The sequence below is a fragment of the Melanerpes formicivorus genome, unplaced genomic scaffold (genome assembly GCF_026170545.1).
Source record: "Melanerpes formicivorus ecotype bairdi unplaced genomic scaffold, bMelFor1.0.p_v2 SCAF_53, whole genome shotgun sequence".
NCBI classification, from domain to species: Eukaryota; Metazoa; Chordata; class Aves; order Piciformes; family Picidae; genus Melanerpes; species Melanerpes formicivorus.
In genome coordinates, this window is record NW_027142405.1 from 3,282,656 (window position 1) to 3,291,712 (window position 9,057).

The window sequence follows — 9,057 nt, forward strand, 5'->3', positions numbered from 1 at the left end:
TTCAACAACAGTGGTAATCCCACAGCGTTCTGTGCTGAAAGCAGAGGTCAGCCTTAAGGGAATTATATTAGACATATAGTCAGATGAGGCAGGCGCCTCAGGGAATAGCTCCTTGCACAAATACAAACACACCAGCTGCATACAAGTTATTGCCTCTGAGATGCCACAGCTATCCCTCCTTTTCTCACTACCTGCCTTATATAAAACCAGAATTTTATGGCATACTATTTTAAAACAGGAATTTTGTTTGCTGTACAGGCATCATTCCACACTCAAGTAAATATGGAGCAGATAGGACAACCATTCCCAAAACAAAACACTGTAGGCTCAGCCAGGCTGTTAAAGCATAGGTCTGCATTCAGAACTGTGTTGTCTACCCTTGTCACATGGGGAACTGCCAGGAGTAGGGAAATCCATGCCAGATTTCTCAAAGGATGTGGAACCCTCCCCCCTCACCCTCTCCTTAGTTTTGCTGGTCCATGGCTCCTCTCATCTCTTGTCCTTCCTTGTATGGCTTGGAGAAGGCATAAGAACAACATCAGCTGTATATTATTGCTATGAAAGGAGAAAGCACCATGCTTCTCAAGCACATGCTGACCCTTATGTAAGTATCAGAGAAACAAGAGGTAGTTTAGGAACCATTTTCTGCTGTAACTTAGTTTAAAACAGTTTGTATTGCAGCAGAGGACCACAAAGAAGACTCATTGCTTATAATTAGAGATACTCCCAAGCCACAGATATCCAGATTAAACTTCTCTAAAGCTCTCTCTCAGTCTAAGACCAGGTCCCCAGTCAGTAACTGCACTGTAGTCAGTGGAATGATGAAACTGGTTTGAATATAGCTCAACAGGTTCCAGAAGATGGAGAAGGGCTGACTGAGGGCCAGGTAGAGTTGGTGGTATACAGCTACAGGAGCTGTTATTTACTCCTCTTCCTTTTACCAGATGTGTTACTGTTAACTGAAAGATAATTAAACACCAGCACACTGGTGGATGGGGGTGTGTCTGTTTCTCAGAGCAGCTACATGATATTACTCACCTCCTGTTTTCACTTCCCCCACAGTATGTTCCTCTTTGCACATCTGGATTATCCTAGGTTGCAGAGGCGTGTTCTAACTTAGATTCTGATCATCCATCTGGCTCTATGTATGTGAAAACCAGGCACCTACACTGAACCCTGGCAACTTCTAAAGTAGTTCTGGGAGGGAGATTCAGATGAGGTGTTAGAGGTGCCTACTCTGGGTAATTAAATACACTTTAGGTTCATGCTTTGTGATAGGGCCTGGGGAGTGGGTGGTTCAGTTCCTCCAGCAGGTGATTTGATGCCGGAGCCTGACTCACTGTGTCTCACCACAACCCACAGTGAGAGAGACCATCCTCCAAGTGTGATCACTGATCTTGGATGACTAAAGTTCAGTACTGTGAGTCCCTCCGCTACAGCAAATGATTTATCCACAGAGCTCCAAACAGATCAGTTCAGGACTCAGGATGGAAATTTCTGTGTGCATGGCCCAGCTGTTTTGGTACAGGGACTGCAGCTTTTAAAAAACCACAAATGCAACCTCACTGCAGTGTTTTGGAGAGCCCAGCAAAAGCTGGAAGTCTCCACCCTGAATACATGCACAAGGCCAGCTGAGTTCCTGAGAGAAAGGGGAAAAAACCCTCTGAGGCCAAGTCCAGACTGGAGCACGTTCTGGGCTTTTTTTTCCATTCTCAGCTGACTGGCAACGTATTTGAAAAAGCGGTTTGAACCAGACACTCTGGGATCCAGGGAGCACCACACACACATACTTCACTTTGGTAACTCTCCCAATGCAAGCTTTCATATTATGAAATCTAATCACAATTACTCTTATAAATAGTGCATTGTCAAGATCCTGCTGAGTCTTATATCTGAAATTAAAGAAAAGAAAAAAATAAGGACATTTACAACTAGTCTTGCTCATTTTGAGCACGACCACAGAACAGCAATAAGAACTGATTTATAGCAAGGAAAGAGTTGATACAGCTACAATAATTCCAGACTGATGAAGGACTTCAGCTGCAAGTTACTACTGTTTTGTTCACTGTCTTTAAAAATCACTAGCTTCCAGAAATGTAGCTCTTGTAGAGACAGCTTTAAGGGACCAGGTTGTCTTATTCTTATAGACAGCCTCAGCATGCTTTAACATAAATACACAATCTTAGCTTGGATTTCAGTGGCACTGAACAGTGAACACTAGGAATTTAACAACAGCTCATTGACTGCATGCTTCCTTTTCTTTCCTCTCTGCCCCTCCCCGCCTCCCTCTCCCCCCTCCACTCTCTCTTGTTTGATTTAAGTTATAATACTTTAAAAATATATATTATTACAAAAGCTAGACACTTGTAGCCTATTCTTGGCTGCCTACAGACACACTCATCTTACCTTGGGTGAGTTACATTCCATCTGAGCTACTTATAAAACAAATGCCCTACATATCTGTTTCAGAAGGTGTTGTGAATTAAGGTCTCAGTGCTTTCAGATCCTGAGAAGAATGGCAGTGTACCAAAAGTAAAGTATTTAATAACTAGGAGTCAGAAATGGAAGGGTAAACTAATTACAAGAGTTGCACAGACAGTTGTAGGATAGAACAAGGGGGGGGAAGAAGAAAATGAGAGCTTGCCCTTAGCAAGCTAAGTACCGCTTGGTGATCTGTACCTCTAAATATCTAAGCCAGCAGTTTCAGTTCCAAGCTGAGCACCAGTTTGCCTGCGAGCTGCAATGAGGTACAGCTGTTCAATGGGCCAGGAAGTCCAAGGGATGATTCTAGCCAGGGATCTTGAGGTTTTATTAGGCACTGAGCAGTGACAGTATCTCTGGATGCTGGAAACATACAGAAACCTGGAGACACGTTACTGCACCAAACGAACGAAAGATGGTTTCACTTCTGACCTCCTCAAGCCTCCAGAAAGAAGGCTGTGCAAGCGTTCCAGCAAGACACCCTGGACCAAACACACTCAATTCATTGGAACAGACAGAAACATTTTAAGTTATTTTCACAGAATGTACCTAATTATGTCATCACAAACTATAAAGGCTGTAAGAACACATGCTAGAGCCAATATCTTGACATCACGCACACATGCTTAATGTCTTACTAAATCTTACAAGTGCGAGAATAACATCTTTGTTTAACAACAAAGCAGGAGTGCTGGCTTTACTTGTCTTAATCACCTTATGTATAAGATTATTTTTTTCTGGAAATCCCTACTCATACAAATTGAGTGTTTGCTGTAGTGTGCGATATTCCGCTCGCTGTTTATTTCTCAGTCTTCTACAGGGAGGTTCTTAACATGCTTCCCAAACACTAGACCAGGTGTATTATAGGCTCTGGTTTTATTTTTCTAATTATTTGTGTAAAAACAGGACTATGGTTAACTGAAATAGTCCAAGATATCCAAAATAGCTACAGTAGCAATAACCAGCAAATATTTTCAGCTGCTTCTGTGAGGAGTTAAGCAAGCAAAACCATTGGCAAGGGAAAAAAAACCCCAAACCCTCAATGTTAGGAAATATTTGTGGAAATCAAATTCAGGACTTGAAATCTGCACCCAAACATGATTCCAAGTACTAGTTTAATGCAATCAAAGTAACCAACACATCTCAAATTTTGTATCCTGTGTGGTTATAACAAGCTGCTTGAGAACAATCTACGGATCAAGACAATTTCAAATGATGAATAAATTCATGAAAACTCTGCACTCTTCAGAGATCACTTAACCACACAGCTATGAGGCTTAAAGCATCAAATACACTACCTTTTAAAACCAGTTTTGAAGACAATAGAGATGTTAAAATATGAATAAAATTTGATTACTATTTCAAAATATGAGCACAAGAACCAGTCAATACAAATAATGTTCCAATATGCACATTTAGCCTCTACTCCAACATCTTTATGTCTTACTAGATCTTCAACTCTTAGTTAGAAGTATTCACACATTTCCATGTTTTTCATATATCTGGATTTTAGACAAACTCCAAATATAGAATAGGATAGAATAGGATAGAATAGGATAGAATAGGATAGAATAGGATAGAATAGGATAGAATAGACCAGACCAGACCAGGTTGGAAGAGACCTTCAAGATCATCGTGTCCAACTTATCAACTAATTCAACCCACCTAATCAACTAAACCATGACACCAAGCACCCCATCCAGTTTCCTCCTGAACACCTCCAATGATGGCGACTCCACCACCTCCCTGGGCAGCCCATTCCAACGGGCAATCACTCTCTGTGTAGAACGTAATGTCTGCTTCAAACATCACAGAAAACTTAACTATCAAGGCAATATTACAGGGCAGACCCTTATTATTTAAACCCACCATCCCTGCAAAGCACCCCATATTTATCAGCATCATGATTAATGAATGTGTGGCTTTTACTTGCCAATGTAAATGTAGCCTCTAAGCTCAATGGACAGGTGAAGAGATTATACATTAGATTTCATATCTTGCCCATCAAATCAGATACATTGCTGACCTCTGAGAATCTGCTACAAGTCCCCAAAAGCTCACTCTTGATTTTGTAGATGGAATCAGAATTAAATCTCCCACTTAAATAGGTCTTCAGGAACTAAAACGGTCATGGATAAAGCAATGAGGTGAGAAAATGCACTCTATCAGGAGAGAAGTGCTTCAGGAGGACATCTGGAAAATTATCAGAAGTGGAAAAGAAGTTTCAAGAGGACTATTTATGACAAATATGAGGTACGGTCAAGAACACAAGGTATGCCTTAGTGTGCAGAGCCCCAAAAGAAAGCATAAGTTTTCAGCTTCAAATCTTCCTCTATGTTCACAAAGCTATCATGTAAGACATGCTGGAAAGTAGCATGCCTCCACTGCAGGCTTCTGTAAGGCAGATAAAGCAAAAAAGTCTTGTCAGACAAATGAGGCACAGACATGCACAATGAGACATGCCTCAAGGGCAGCAGCAAAACCAAGGTTGTCTCTTCTTGAATCCCCAGCTGTCCAGCCTCCAGGTACTCACCTCTACAACCTTTAGGCACAGGAACAAATGGAAGGTGACAGCTAAACTCTTCCCTTTCATTTCCTTCCTTTAACATTGCGAGCACAAGGCATGAGAATTGGGTTACTGTTGTGGACAAAGACAGCAATTCGTGAAGATCTCGTGATGACAAGGTTCCTTTCTCTGTTGCCACACAAATGCTTCTCAAGCTTCATCTCTGCTTCCTAGCATGCTAAATTTGCCCTCTCACTACACTGCCTGCTATGCATTAACCCTACCTAACTGAGAGGTTTCTATCTTTTTTATCTGTATCTACTTGCCATGGAATATTACCCTCAGAGAAGCCAATGGACATGTTCTTGACCAAGAAGCTGGAAGAGAAGTCTCCACAGCAATTGTGTTGCGTGCTGTTTTAACCACTTCAAGTAATCTGTTCTAAGGACCTTCTGATTAAACACATCCTTCCTCTTATTTCTATTTTGCCCTCTAGATTAGAGATCACGGTAACAGCATAATAGAAAGCATATTATGCCTCCAGCATGCTCCCAGTAAGTTTGACAACAGTTCCCCGGTCATGCTCAAATGGATCTGCAACTAATGTATGAAGAATCAATTACAAGTTGCTATTTGTCATCATAAACTTCACAAGACAGTTCACAAAAAGAAGGTTTTCAGAAGCCTTTAATTCTGAATTGGAAGCCTTAAAAAATATATATTGTGAACTGGCATAACATACCAGAAGATTTAATATATCACAAGCTAAAGAAGTAAACAGGCATTATTTTAAGTTGCATAAAATTAAATGTTTGATTATAATTACTGCTTCTAATCCTTCAAAGGCTTCATACAATTCTGTTGTGTTTTAGTCCCCACCTAATTTAACCACGATACTTTGAACTGGAATACAACACAACAACCAAGAATCCAGCTCTCAGGGTTCCAGTTCTATCACTGATGACAACCTGCACAAATGTGAGGGAGACTCATTCTGCCTCACTTCAAAATAACAGACAAAGATGTCATAACTGTGCACATACCTTCAGGAGTAAAGCAGAGAACTGACTAGCAATTTTATCATAATAAACTACAAGAGAACATATCTGCTTAAGTATTCAACCCAGCAAAAAGGTTTGTTACTTACTATATAATCTAGCAAATGGTTGTAAAAGTATTTAGCTACCCAGTGGACTTAATATCAGGTTCCATAACAAAAGACCTGTTGCCCACACTGTGCAGGAAAGACCAGAACAGAAATTCTTGCAGGTAGATGAGTTCTACGACTAGAAGTGTGACAGCCAGGTCACATGGAAACATACCCACACTGGGCAGGCCAGTTCACACAGAAGAAAGGTCTAAAGAGTTGCTTTGCTGACTCTCACCTACCTGCATCCCTCATTGGAGAGGTTCTCTTGAACATCTGTAAACACAGACATGTCACATCCGCATGGTCTGGATGCAGCCCATGAAGCCCTTGTAGACCCTTCTTGACAAGAGGAAGAAAGAGGTTTTCAGAAAGCTATGGCCTGTCTGAAATGAACATGAAACTGGGAATGGCACTGGACATTAGAAACTTAGATAAAAGAAGACTTTGATGCATTATAGTCCAACTGTCCAATTAGGAAACTACTCATACCCTTTTATTGGCTAACATCACTCCATCGACTACACTGGCAATTAAAAAAAACATGTGCACAAAATGTGCTCTAGCTAGAATCCTCACAGACATGTTTGCATATGAAATAAAATCAACTCTTGATTTCCTACTTCAGAAGTAGTTTGACTGAACAGAAGAAACTGCCTACTTGGGAGTTATCTTTCAGCTGCTAATCCCAGAATCATTCTGCAAGCGGGATACTCCCCTTACTTCCAGCAATGCAGTTAACTGAGAGGTCTGGGCCCATTAATGAATCTGCACAAAAGAAAAATGTTTCCATTATTTGCCAGTTTTACTAGGCTGAGCATCTCCTAGAACAAAGGCTGAAATCAAGGCAAAATAGCTTTTCATGTGAGTAACAGAACAAAGTCATTAGCTAACCCAGAGAATGCATCTGTGTGCCATCCCACAGGGTTTAAAATTCCTGACCTGAAAAAGGAGGGAAGTCTGCATTCCCTTCTCATGCAGAAGAAGCAGATAAAAATGACAGGAATAAGTGTGCATGCTTACAAAGAGCCACTTTAAAGAAAATATGCTTAGATCTCAATGGATGTCCCTCTTGGCACTACAGATATATTTTAATGTATAGTAGCACACACTGTACCGAAATGAAAGAATATAAGTCTTGCCAAAGCTCCCCAGGCCTTTGCTGTGAGCAGGAATAGATAAAGGAATTAGGAGAAAGGCAAGATTTTGCTTTGGAGCTTTTTATCCAAGCGTCACTGAACTATGCGACCCTGATGGACGCCTAATTACAGATCTCAGTGGACAGAAAACACTAAAAGGAGTGTGACTTTTATAGTCGTGATGTGGCAGAATACGCAGCACTATAAGTAATCTCCCTACTCTTGCAGGCAGGTAGAACTCTTGCATATATATTAAACATTGCAATATCATAGAATTGTTAGGGTTGGAAGGGACCTCAAGGATCATCTAGTTCCAACCCCCCTGCCATGGGCAGGGACACCTCACACTGCTCAGAGCCACATCTAGCCTGTCTTTAAAAACCTCCAGGGATGAGGCTTCTATGACTTCCCTGGGCAACCAGTTCCAGTGTCTCACCACCCTCATGGTGAAGAACTTCTTCCTAACATGCAATCTGAATCTACCCATTCCTATTTTTGTTCCATTCCCCCTAGTCCTATCATTGCCTGACACCCTATGTTCTAAACATTACCTGACATTGCTTTGTTATTCATGTGAACAGAAAAGGAAGGGATGGGGAAAAAATAAAAAAAGGGGGGGGAAGCCTGGACCCATTCTTCTGTCTCATACAAAAAAAACCCCAAACCCAAGAGAAAGCTTTGTCTGAGGTCAGAGTTTTAGCATTTCACTGGCTTAGCACTTTCCAAGCTCAAAGCATCCTTTATTGAATGAAGAATGAAGAAATGCAGCAACTTACACCAGGCATTAAAAAGTCATAACTTACACTGATAGTGCCTCTGTAATTCATGCTGCTCTAAGTCATTGGTTCTGTAGGATCTGGCAAGTCAATGAGACTTGTTCAGACTAGAGGGTCTCCTTTTATGACTCTTTTTCCACCTAGGTGAGGACGTTTGTCCCATGTTCACAGTACAGGAGCTAATAGAACCACTGGTCAAAGAACTAGATGTTTACTTCAGCTGATTAAAAGCTGGAAACCTCTCTGGTCATGGCCCTAAAGTACATGCTGCTATGATATTTTAGTACTTCCACAATGAACCCTAACTCAAAAGAAGATCATCAGAAACAAATAAAATACTGGACTGGAAGCCCACCTGCACGTGTGAAATCCTGAAGAACATTACTTGTTTCAAGGGCAGCAGGCCATAACAGGTACAGCCTTACAAGTAACTCCATTTCTAGACCACAAAAGGGTCTCCAACATTTCTTTTCCCTGGGGTATGTACAGTTTCCCACCTATAAACTGGGAAAAGGACGATGGAAAGATTTCAGTTGCACCAAAGAGGTAAGAATTGGGCATCACTGGCTAAAGCTTATCTGTTTTGAAAGTCTGTGCATTCTATTGTTAAGCTCATTAGGTCACAGCTACTGACCTTTATTTATGTGCTGCAGTGCTATGGCAAGCAAAGCAACAGTTCTGTATGACACACTTTTACTAACAAGGCTGGACAGAAAACCGCCCGAAGTAACAACACTAGATGTTATTCAGGCATGGAAAGCAAGTGCCTTTCCAGTGTTTCCCTCAAGAATAAGCCTCTCGAGTGCTCATGCACCTGGCTTTGCCAGGGAGGTGTGGTACTATGGGTGTTTTTCATGCCTGAGAGCTGAGTCATCATTTCAACCCACAGAAGCAAACTTAATGAAAGGTGAGATTTTTCTTTTCCTTGCCATCCTTTGACATGTTTCTGTGAAGATGCCCAACTACTGGAACAACAAGTACAGCCAGGGAGCATCCACTGTTGCTGTT